The 13138-nt window shown below is 32.8% G+C and overlaps 1 pseudogene; it reads right to left on the bottom strand.

The window, feature by feature from the left end:
- Nucleotides 1-1005: 1005 nt before the first annotated feature.
- LOC143580693 (wound-induced protein 1 pseudogene) lies at nucleotides 1006-1901 on the bottom strand (annotated as a pseudogene).
- Nucleotides 1902-13138: the final 11237 nt, after the last annotated feature.

The raw sequence follows: 13138 nt of genomic DNA, 5'->3' as shown, positions 1-13138 counted from the left end.
TTAATTTATTTTTTGAGTTATGATTTTTTTATTAATTTTTTTGAATATTTTTTGATGGTTTCTATTAAGATCAAAATTCCTCAAAAAAAATTCAGAAAAAAAAACAAATAAAAAATCATAACTCAAAATATAAACGAATAACGAAAAAAGTAAAAAAAAAAACTAAAATATTTTCGCCGTTATCCCCGTTCATCAAAAAAAAAAAGAACCCGACAAATTAACCGAAACCGAAATGTCGACGAAAACGAATCAAAAACCTTAATCGACCCGTCTAGTGCGAAAACTCGAAAGAAACCCAACCCGTCCAGTGCTAAAACTCGTGTCGGCACGAAAGCTGATCCGAGCCGAAACCTAAACCGATATCGTTCCAATCTAAAACCCGTTTCAACCCAAACATGTCACTTTTCCTTAAGACACTAACTCACATCGACCCATGTAGTTAAATTTGTCAACCCATTTTGACCCAAAAATAAGAATGTGAAATTTCAAGTGACTTATTTTGACCCATTTAATTAAAATCTGTGACCCAAATCAACCAATTTGAATTTTAAAACATCCCAAATTAACCCATTTGGGTTTGGGTCAAGGTTACCACCCCTAGATCTATCTCATAGGATCTTGAGCGGGTGAAATTTTAGGTGACAACTAATTCAAATAACCAATTGTATAACTTTGAGTGTCAATATATTAACATCCAACATATTAAAGTACAAGTTATCCGTTTTATTTTTATTATCGTGTAATAGAAACACGTATACATACATCATACATGTACATATATCACTCAAATGAGTTATGCTGCTATGCACATTGACACATAGAGGATGCTCAACTCGTACTTCATCTCATGTGTAATTATATATTGTATTAGCATTCATATAATTATGTTATATGAATCACTGACGGGTTAATGATCCACCCGATAATCTTTCCACCATTATTTGAAATTAAAAAAAAAAAGATAAGAAAAACACACATACAAACTTTAATATAAATTTCAAAACATTTATGGAGGTTTTTGAAGCATCTTTATCATATTAAATAAAAACAAAACAATTCGAATTTTGTCGAATTTTGTGGAAATTAATCTACACATTAATTATAAAACTTTCACATATAATTAACAACAAAACATGTGCATATTGCATGTTTGTTCATGCCTTACACACATTAATTAGATTTGAACATGAAGTAGATGTACTATTTTCACATTATCACTTTGTGACATCTTTTAGTACTTAGGCACCAATATTATTAAATGGCAAGCATGAGCCCGGGCAACGACCGCCTGAAAAGATCTCGAGGCTGGCTCCGCCACACAGTGAAGCAGTTCTTTCCCACCCAACGGTTAAGGGGTCTGGTTTTCAACTCCTTAACCGTCAACCACGTGTTAAAATACTCCCTAAATTGGGTGATCAACCCATCTTTCAGGGTCCACACGTGGACCCAGTACACTTGTGCGCCTTCGTAGCCCTCAGCAATCACTATCTCGTCACCAATGGCTGTTATACTTTGAGGCTCGAACTTGAACTCGGTGTGTTGGGCTTCACCGGTGAGCATGCGCATCATGTGGTGGCAGTTTAGAGGGCCGTGAAACCACCACTCCAAGTCGGCGGCTAAGATTTCGGTGACACTTTTGGTGTCTCCGGTGGCTAATGTGTTGTAAAGAGCATGAACTATGGCTTGGTTTTGGATTTCTATCATTTCTTGTTCATTTGCATTAATTTCTTCCATTTTTGGCTAGAGCTTTATTAGTAAGTTGAGAGTATAATATTAGTGTAAGGTAGTATAGGATTTTATAGGACAAGTTTGGAGAGTTGATTGGGGCCTACCTTTTTCCAATTAATATGTCTTTATAATATTTTTTAATCTGGCTTTGTGCACAATATTTTTGTTGAACAACTTGGTGCACATATATAACTAACTTTTTATATAATTTCCAAAATTAGTTCTCTCTATATGGATCTTTTTAATGTTGCTTCTAGGGAAATAAGAGCATTCTTAACCCATTCTCTAAAGTTGTCAAATCCATATAATTTAAGGTAAATTTTAAGAAAATCATCAAAATCATCTCTCCAATCCATTCCCTATTATATGGATGAATTATATGGCAACTAAAGTAAATCCCTAAATATAGGGACTCATTTTTGATCCATACCATATAATATATCACATATCTCTCAATCACCATTTACTATTTAATAAGATAAAAGAGTAAAAAATAATAAAAAATTAATTTATGGATATGAATAGGGAATAGAATGTGGAAGAATTTTAAAAAATGATATATAAATTTATGAAATTGTGTTTTTTAACTAAATTATAGGGAAAAGTATATGGAATAGGCTGTGAATGCTCTAAGAACAAAAAATGAGCTGAGAAAAATAAGGAAGAACTTTACATGTTAAAAAGTAGAAAACTAAACTTATATATTTGTTTTAATTGTTTTTATAGGAAAATATGGTCTAAAAGAATTGAATCGCATTTGTAACTCCTTAGGCAATATCGATTATCGAATCATTATATTACGTCCATGTAACAAATATTGGACGATAAGTAATGTCTCACTTCAAAGATCACCAACGTGTTTTAGGTACAGTGGTTTTGGATAAAAGAGAGCTCATTCTGCTTGAATGGGAATAATAAATCATTCATGATTGATAACCTCTCGGTTTCCATTTGCCCAACCAAAACCAAATTATAAGTTACTCATGAATAAATCACAAAATATTAATGATACGAGAAGTCGTATATTATATTCACTCTAGTTCTTGCATTTCCAATCATATACACGTCTAAAATATATTCATCTACTTAAAAGTTAACTTTCCTATTATAAAACATTTATTTCATGTAAATGTAAGTGTTCCTTTCTCTCTATTCTCTTGTAATTAAATCTTTTCATTAACTCTTTCTTCATTTATTATATCCATAACTATAAGAGAAGTCCATATAATTCACATACAAATCTAAACTTAATACCTCCTCTAGCTACATTTCGTATAGTACTGCGAAGAAGTAAAGGTGTAGGCAACTAGATTGCGTAATGATCTTAAAACACCACTTCTTCGTTAACTGTCCATACGTAAATTACAAGATTGAAAATGAGAAAACGTTGCACATGCCTTTTATGTGTTTAAATACACAATTAGGCATCTTAATTATCGTTTAGAAAGTAGCCTCTTTTGTACTTTGTTGGAAATGAAGTAAACACGCCTAAAACATGATAAATTATGATGAAAATAGGAGAAAGTGCACATGGCTCAATGCCAACATAACGTGTGAACTTATACTTCACACAATACACCAATAATGATGCATATAAGTTGGCTTCATTAGTTATATGTAGCTTGCAAGCTATGTTACACATGTTACTCTCATTAGACAAGAAGTTGAAGTCATATTACACAAAGGTTTAAGCAAGATGACAGAAAAATGAAGTTTAGTACGTATCTCCACAAATACAATTTACTACTAATGCATGATTTTACTCATATTATAGATAATACGAGTAGAGATAAGAGTAGTTAAGTGGAGTTGAAAACAAATAACAATAGGCCTACACATACACTTGAATTCACATAGGTTTGTTATTTGAAAGATGAATTATGTGATCAACATCCTAATGCCTATGCAAACTTGCAAGCTTGAATCATTGATGTTATAATTAGGGTTGTTCACAACTCGAGCTAGGCCGAGTGGTTTTGAGCTTGAGCTCGAAATTAAACGAGTCAGCTCAGCTATGCTCGAGCTTGATTTTGAAGTTAAACGAGCCTAAGATCAAACCAATGAACCGAGCTGCCAGAGCCTGGGTCGATTTTGGCTTGGTTACAAAAATGAGTCAACTCTGCTCAGGTTGTTTTAAATCAAGTTTTTTAGCTAGTTTTATTCAAGCATTTATCGAGCGAGAGCCACGAGCTTTTTGAACGGTCCTAGCTATAGTTAATTGAGCATGGGTGTGGGCGTGGGCAAGTAGTCTGCCATGATGGTGTCATTTTACACGTAGTGATGCCTCTAGTTATTACTTATTAGTAAGGATGGGGTAGTTATGCTTCTAGGTCCTGACAAATGTTTATACAAGATGGCATGCATTTTTGGTAGGATATGCATAGCATGTCTATCTTTAGTGATGATGGTCGATGGAGTAGTTAAGATTCATGTTCTTGTTGGCATTGTAGTGGCAAACAAAAATGTCAAAAGCAATTTTTAAGTCGTGTTCCAAATAAATGTCTAAGTACACTTACATTATGTATTTACTCAACAACTATATACGGTCCGTTCGTTAACATCTTTGTGACTCCATGATTCGAGTTTAACATGATTATACTAATTCCATAACCACAGTCGAATAATTGAATGAACCACCACAACATCTGGTATATGATTAGCCGGTGTTAATTGGCCGCAAATCTGGAAAAATTCAAGAATTGTGTTATAGGGAATTCGGGTTGCTCGGGTTAACCTGATTAGACCCTTTTCTAACCATATACCGATCCAATTACATACAACTGGGTTCGGTTTTTATCTTTGATTGGGTTCGGATAAGTCGAATCTTGCTTATTTTGGCTTCAAAACAGGTTGGTTAAAACCGACACCCCTACCGGAAAACAAGAAAATAGACTCATGAGAGACAATATAAACTTTTTTATACTAATTAAATTGGGTGAATTATCAACTATTAATGTAATTTTGGTTAAATGATATAAACAAAATGCAACTTTGATTTGATATTATTGTTGCTAGTAAATAATAAATTGAAATGACAAGTGAATAAGAGAGAGAAATAGAGCATTTAAAGATTCCAGTTGGAGCCACCCAGTTTTCGTTCGTGTGTCCATGTCATTTGCTTTCGACATTCTCCGTAATGAAACCCCACACAATATGTCGTTCAACTAAACGATCTAAATTATACGATAAAGCTAGATAGAGCGATAATATACGAGATCAACGTATATATAATTAGACTATATGAATGTGGTGATATTACTCCCTCCGTCCCATTATAAGTGTCATAGTTTGAATTTTCAAGTCTTTCTTTTGCAACGTTTACCGTACATATTTTTGTTCGTGTCATATAATACTTGATGAAAGTTATATCAATGTAAAACACGTTTAAAACCCAATCCATTCATATATTTTACATCAACTATTATATAACACAAACAAAAATATTGTCGGTCAAAGTTAAACAAGAAAGACTAGAAAAATCAAACTAGGACACTTATAAGGGACGGAGGGAGTATTTCATAATTTGTAATGGCCATTTTCGTCCTTGTGGTTTGCTACTTTCGCCACTTCAGTCCAAAATTTGTAATTTTGTCAATTTAGTCCTTATAGTTTTAAATATTAGCCAATCGCGTCCCATCCGTTTAACGGCATCCAGCTATGCCGTTAGTTTAAGGGTATTTTTGTCTTTCTCCTTTTTATTCTGAGTTAATGGTCATTTTCGTCCCTATGGTTTGATACTTTTGCCACTTCAGTCCAAAGTTTGAAATTTTGTCAATTTAATTCAGTTTTTTTTCTATAACCCTAGAGAGCATTATCCAAGCCCAAAACAGGTCTGCATTTACTCTGTCAACAACAGTAATCATACCCCCTCCTCTCGTATTTAGTTTCTAGACGGTTCCTAAACTCTCCCCCATGGTGGAATTCAATGGTAAAGTGGTCAAAGCAATTCCGTGAAACAGTATTGTACGCGAAAAACTAAAAATCGTTTCTTCGATGAATGCATAATAGCTAGGGTTTAAAGATTAACATATCATAACGAAATCTGGGCCGTAATCAACTATTATACATTAATCAACAAAACGATTTTTAGTTTTTTTGTACAATTCGGTTTCAGGGAATTACCTTGACCACTTTACCATTGAATTCCACCATGGAGAAGATTATAGGAAATGTCTAGAAACCAAATATAGGGGGGGTATGATTACTATTGTCAACAAAGTAAATGCATACCAGTATTTGAGGTTGCTCGATGGTTTTGGGCTTTAATTATACTCTTTAGGGTTATAAACAAAAAAAAATAAAAAATAAAAAAACTGAATTAAACTGAACATTAATTTGACAAATTTTCAAACTTTGGACTGAATTGGCAAAAATATCAAACCACAGTAACTAAGATGACCATTAACTCAAAATTAAAAGGAGAAAGACAAAAATACCCTTAAACTAACGGCATAGCTGGATGCCGTTAGACGGATGGGACGTAATTGGCTAATATTTAAAACTATGAGGACTAAATTGACAAAATTACAAATTTTGGACTGAAGTGGCGAAAGTAGCAAACCACATAGACGAAAATGGCCATTAACTCATTAATGTAAGAACATGTACTAAACTATAATGAACAAATTATATGTAAATATATGGTGTAACGATAAATACAAGTAAACACAAGTAAATACAATCTTAAAATTATATGTTTTATTTTGGTCTACATGTAATCATTGTCGGTGAATACAGTAAACACTAACCGTGTGATAAAATTCTTAATAAGGCATATCTTAATATTTAGTAGTTTCTATTTGAACATGATAATAATAATAATAATAATAATAATAATAATAATAATAATAATAATAATAATAATAATGATGGATGATGAGATACAGAAAAGGGCCATGTACTTTGTACCCACAAATTCTTATACATTGCGATCATCTTTTGTCATTGATCCTAAATGATCTTTGAGGTCCCTATTCCATAAATGAACCAAAGCAAATGCATGCACACAAACTTGCTGCTAGACTTATAAATTGATTCATATGTTTTTATTAAAAAGATAAGCAATAGAAAGTAGTAGTATTTGATGAGTTCTATAATATTAGGGCATCGTTAATGGTCATTGACTCATTGTTGTGTCGGCGTACATGTATAGTCGCAACTCACGGCTCCATCTTCCAAAGATCCATAGGATATACGGAGATGGGAGACTAGGTTAATTACTAAGAGATTAAAAAAATTATAGGCCGGACTTTATGTTTATAAACTTGTAGAAACCACAAAATATGTTAACCTTATAAATCGTCTTCATGTAGGCCGGATTTTATATTTATAAACTTGTAGAAACCACAAAATATGTTACACTAACAAAAAACAGTTTAGACATATATCGATCTTAATAAATAATACGACTTTAAGTTTATAAACGTGTAGATAAATAATCATGTTGTGTTAAAAACTTTTTCATAATTGCATCATCTGCATACATGTATACATTTGACATACACATTCTTGTTCAAAAGATACAAACAAAAGACTTGCTCACGCTTTAGCCGATCTTCATTTAGTTTGATCTACGACTCTTGTGTGGTAGTCTACTAGTCTTTTAGTACAACACGGAATGATCAGATGAGCATCTCCAACACTAAGATGACGTCAACTATTCTGTAACAAAATGCAAGTTATCTTGTGTTGGTTGCTAACTTGCTACATACTAGACATATAAACAACGTTGGCATTGTCATAAAACCCCAAACAAGCTTTGTATATAAGATGATAGAAAGATGCATGTCCTCTTATTAAACTATGTTGATGTTTTGAAAACAAAGAAAACAAGGAATTTACAAGATGATAGAAAGATGCATGCCCTCGTATTAAACTATGTTGATGTTTTGAAAACAAAGAAAACAAGGAATTTACTTGTATATGTACTGTTTCATTCGATCTTTTAGTCTAACTCTCTTGATGTGTGCAAACAACCTATAAACAACCAAATGTAAATATATTTTTATAAAAATTTTCAAAAGTTGCCATTTCGTACTTCTTCTTCTTTTTCCTTTTTTTTATATATTTTTTTTAATATTTTCATAAAACAAATACCTATTTCAATGTGAGCAAAAAATAGGTGTGTATAAACTCAACTCACATAGTATCAATATTCTAAGAATAGTCAAGACACAAATATACGAGTCTAGTGGGTTCTCATCGATCCTAGAATTTAATGTGATTGGTCAAAATCAAACCAACTCAATCATGACGAATGAAATGTACTTGTCAATCGCACGTGCACATCGATCTACTTAATTATTTGAGACGGGCCATAGACAACTCATCACAATCATTCAAAGACACACGTAGTAGTACTAGCATTATTTGGTGTTTGATGAAGACTAAAGAGAGTCAATGTAGGTTTCATTTGTTCATCATCTTGAATCTTGATGTATTAAATAAATGTTTCATTTGTGTATACAAACAATACAAAACTATATGTTTATACTTGTATAAAAATAATAATAAGTGAAAAGTGTAAAGATGAAGTTTCATCGTTCTTTTGGGATGAAATAAATAATTGTTAGCATAATCTCTACATTTCATAACCATGGAATCTACCATTTTCCTATTATATAAAGAGATTCGATGAACTTAATGTTGTAGGATCTCGATTCTAGATCACTCCTTTTTCTTAACGGCGTTAAATTGGTGGTAGTGGTGTTTCTCTCAAAATGTCGTAATACTTTCCACCGTCTCGTTACCTAAGTTCGCTCCTAGAACAATGATTTTCTTCCTTTTAAATGGCATACACATGTTAGATTCGAACCTAAGAACCCCCCCCCCCCCCCTCTTTTTCCCCAAGGAGGAAAGCCTTATTACAAACCCCTTGACCACTTGGATGAACATGTGATGGCCTAGATCACTCTTGACCTCTTGTTATCGGGTTTAGTTGGTTATCACGTTCCAAACTCTAGATGATTGATCGAATGGATATTTTATCAATCCACAATAAATCCTTGGGTTAGAGGTTGGCAAAGAACCCGGTTCCGGACCCAGTCCCCCTGATCTTAGGGTACAAACCAGGTTTTAATTTCTCTGAGAAATCGTACCTATACTAGGAAGTGAACCAGTCTCGTTGGAAGCGGTTCCACCTATACTTGGTCAAAACTCGGATCCGACCCGGCCAAACCCCAAAAGAACGGTCAAAAACCTTACTATACCTGAAACCGCTCCTACCCGACCCAGTTCTTAACTTTTGTTAACCAAACACGGAAACGGTTTCTGTAAAAGCCCATTTTGCCCACCTCTACCTTGGGTTTGTTCTTAGTTTGTTATAATTTAATGGATATTTTATCCATCCTTTTGATAAGTGAGCACTGGGCTGGTAATCAGTCCATTGAGCTGAAGTTCTCATGAACGTTGGGCCTATTACCTTATGTGTACGTGGGTAGATCAAGACATCAAGTAGGTATTCCTAATGTTTTTTTATTTAAAAGAAATGTTCAAAATTAAATTATTTTTTTACTTCATTACCTCTTTTATATCAGTTTTCTACTTTTAAGTGCTAAATCTGTATATTCGTCTAGTGATTTCTATCATTGTCATTGATCCGAGTTCATATAATGTGCGTCGTCGTCGTCGTCGTCGTCATCATCATCTCTATACTAGGGTTTAAAGATTGATTGACCATTATAAATTGTGTATGATGCTAGTTAATATCTCTATACTAGGGTTTAAAGATCGATTGACCATTATAAATTGTGTATGATGCTAGTTAATTTGTGGTATCATCATCAACCAATCAATTAGTTAGTTGTAGTCCTTTTAAAAAGAATATACCCTAACTACATTTTGATCATATAATAATGCATATATGAATTATAATCAAGCCACTAACATTTTCAACCATTGATAGTTTTTATCAAAGGTTTAGAATTGGTTCTCAAACGTGATTCTCGTTTTGAACCTTTGCTTACAATGACTATATATAATAATCAATCACCGTAAAAGAAATAACTTGCATTATGTAAGGATCGATTGTAGTCATGGTACTTTATTCAAGTTAAGTGTTTAATGTAGGTTGATCACTCGAACGCGAATTCATGAACTTGATAGGAGAAAGTTAATGTAATAAAACTTTGGTAATAATATGATAGACTCCATAGATATTTCTAACAATATTTAAAGTACTTAATTAGAAAAACTAGGTATATTTGTTTTTATTAATCTCAAGTTCTCAACTATCGTCTTTTAGTCGCTGCCAGTCTCAACTAACGAATTGGCTGTTATGGATCCCATATTTCAACGTATTTGTTCCCAGCAGTTCGCGACTAATAGAATTTTCTAACCACGTTGGTTATAGGTCGCCGGAGAAACGCTTTTGGTTGGAAAAGTCACATTTTTTTGGGGGGGGGGAGTCAACATTTTCGTCCTAAACATCTTTGTAACCTTGGCTCGGACCTTTAGAAACATTTTTCTCGTAGAAACCCCAAATATTGAGGTCTCCGGAACCCTAGAACCGTCGAAATCGGTTAGTGGTGCTCAAGTGGTGGTGGTTGGTTGTTGGTGTCAGTTGGTGGCGACGAAGGTGTTCAAGCTAAGTTTTCCAGCAAAAAATATGAGGTTTTTTGGTCAACATCGTGTTTCCGGCGAACTGCAAGTAACGATGTTACAATTTTGTTAGTCGCTGACCATTGGAAACAAACACATTAAAAGATAGGATATTAGCATCCAATTCGTTAGTTGAGACTAACAAGATCAAAAGATGATATGTAGAATTAATAAAAACCAATACATCGAAAAATTAAAATAAAACACTTCTAAGTTATAATACATTAACTAAATATATCATTTTTTTATTGATCAAAGAAAAATAATAATAAATCAAACTTTTGTTTAAAGAAGCAACAAATAAATAAAGTGTGCCTAGTGGGTGCGTGTAAACGTAATTCTTCACAAATTATGTAAAAAATACCCGTTACTTTATAAGTATTCAATCAATGTTAGCATCCAATACCGATGAGGTTATGTAATGGTCAAAAGACAGCAACTAAGCTACACCTTTGAGTTGTAAAGCATGTGTACTTGTTTAAATACATTTAATACAAATATACAATATTAAAGTTAATATAATACCCATATTTAGTGGTTGACTAAGAGTTTTAACCCTAGCTGACCCGAAGGCTGCGAGCTCACTGACCCCATCCTTTCGAGTTTCTAATTTGGGTTGAAGTGCGAGTTCATGAAGCCGCTCCGAATGGAAGGCTGGTGTGAGAGCAATAGTCAAGCGAGTTGGTGGGTTAATCTTCCTAGCACCACATAATATTTAATTAGTAAGAATATTCAACTAATCTTAAGCCAACACCACTAAAACCTTGTCATGATTAATGTGTTTAGGATGATTTATGTGTTTAGTAGTAGGTGTTATCTTTTGTCAAAAAGAGAGATTACAGGTTAATTAGAGTGTATATTAATTGCACTAACCTAGACCATGAAACAGCCGGTAGCCTTTTTTTTTAATATGTTTTATGTTTGTTAATAATAAAAGTAGATCCCCATATCCTAATGCATTTTATATAACGTCTTATTAACTTGTTTATTAATGTTCTCTGTTAACAACTCAAACAAACACAAAAATGTGTCTTGTAGTATACATGTATATTCCCAACTTAATTAAATTAAAAGAAAAAAAAACTCTTTATATTGTCTAGACAAGTAGGTGACATATGTTGCAAATCAAGCCCCAAAAACAACACTTGTGAACAATGGCTTTTTGTGATCAAACACAAAATCTCACCTCTTCTTTTTGTTCAATACACTTGTAAGCATTTACTAATTAGGATTGACTTCCAATATTCTCTCTTGATCCTAACTAGATCATGCTTCTCTTGCTCTCTTCCTCGATTGAACCACACATGCATTGATTGCTTGGGTTAAATAAATGGGTTAACGGATTGTGTTCGGTTTACACGAATTCATGTAAACCTGGATTAGGTTTGAAATTTTTTATACGAATAAATATATAAGTCTTGTTTTAATTTAATGATTCAACCTTAAAGTCTCTAACCCAAAGTGATTTATGTTGGCCAAATTAGTAGCTTAGTATAACTTTAATCACTTATATTGGTAGAGTTATTTAAGACCAAAGAAGAAACTAAGAAGAAAAACTTATGCGAGTTGCAAGGTGTGAAATACATGTCTATTCATTACTATTCTTTATTTGTGCACCAACGAACCCGGGGTTCAATGGGTCATGCCTCCTTATTCTTTATTAACCAAATTATTAGTTAGCTGTTAGATTCAGTTAATTTGGTTTGGTTAAGCCGATTAATTTGGTAACGATTCGGTTAATTTGATTATTTTCTCACCCCTAATCAGTTGCAAGTAACATAATAAGTAACTTACTAGTGGTCACTAATGGTAAATGACAAATTGACAATGATAACTTAGCATTAGTAGTGTACTAGTGTTTACATGGGCATCAATAGCAATTGAGTTATTGTTGATGGTCTTCCCACCGATGTAATTGTCTAATTGTCAACAGCTATAGCCATAAACTTGGACCACCATCTAAAATGTTGTGATGGTCCATCCCCTATATATGAAATGCATGTGGTCTAATTCGATACGAATAGTTTTCACAACACATTGTGTATATTCTTTCTTGCGACTGAACTTTCAAGAATATCGTCAAATATTTCATCTCAAAGCAATCTTTACGTAATTCACAAGAGATATCCAGACCCTCTAAATTCTAAAAACCTACAATTTACACCCCTACTTTCTATTATGTAAACTTATATCTTAAAAGACTTAAACATTGTGCTAGGTAAGGACTTACCAATACATGCATTTACATGTATATTTATGCTAAAACCGTGTGCATACACAAATCTTTAAAAGAAAGGTGTCCAAGTTATATATACCATCTGTACGTTATACAAACTATAGTAGTATAGTTTATATCGTATTCAATTCCTTAAATCACTTAGAGATCTAAAAGGATATCACAGTTGTGAAATCACCTAACATTTGACTTAGACCAGCATAATATAGTTTACTTTTAAAATATAAGTTGTAAAGAAAATTAAATTCCTTAAAAGTTGGACGATACTTGTTAAACCCACCAACTATCTTTGACTTTGATAATGACAGTTGGTAAAATGTTATGCTAAAATGAATATATAGCAAGTTGGATTTATATTTTATAAAAAATATATATATGTTAATGCAAAATGTTAAAAGCATACACAATCTAAAATAAAATTCAACATAAAATATGAAAATGCAACTCTAGCTAGAAAAAGAAGTTAAGAACACTATATCTATGTCAAATAGTTTATAACAATATTGTTGTTTTTTTATAACATCTTGATGCGTTATAATTAAAAAAAAGTTGCCAAGGTTTTATTACTCTTCATTC

The sequence above is a fragment of the Bidens hawaiensis genome, unplaced genomic scaffold, assembly GCF_021521415.1.
Source record: "Bidens hawaiensis isolate Kalapana, Puna unplaced genomic scaffold, B.hawaiensis_p1.1 tig00030548_1, whole genome shotgun sequence".
In the NCBI taxonomy this organism is placed as follows: Eukaryota; Viridiplantae; Streptophyta; class Magnoliopsida; order Asterales; family Asteraceae; genus Bidens; species Bidens hawaiensis.
The sequence above is the reverse complement of the archived record's forward strand: the minus strand, read 5'-3'. Positions and strand labels throughout refer to the sequence as shown.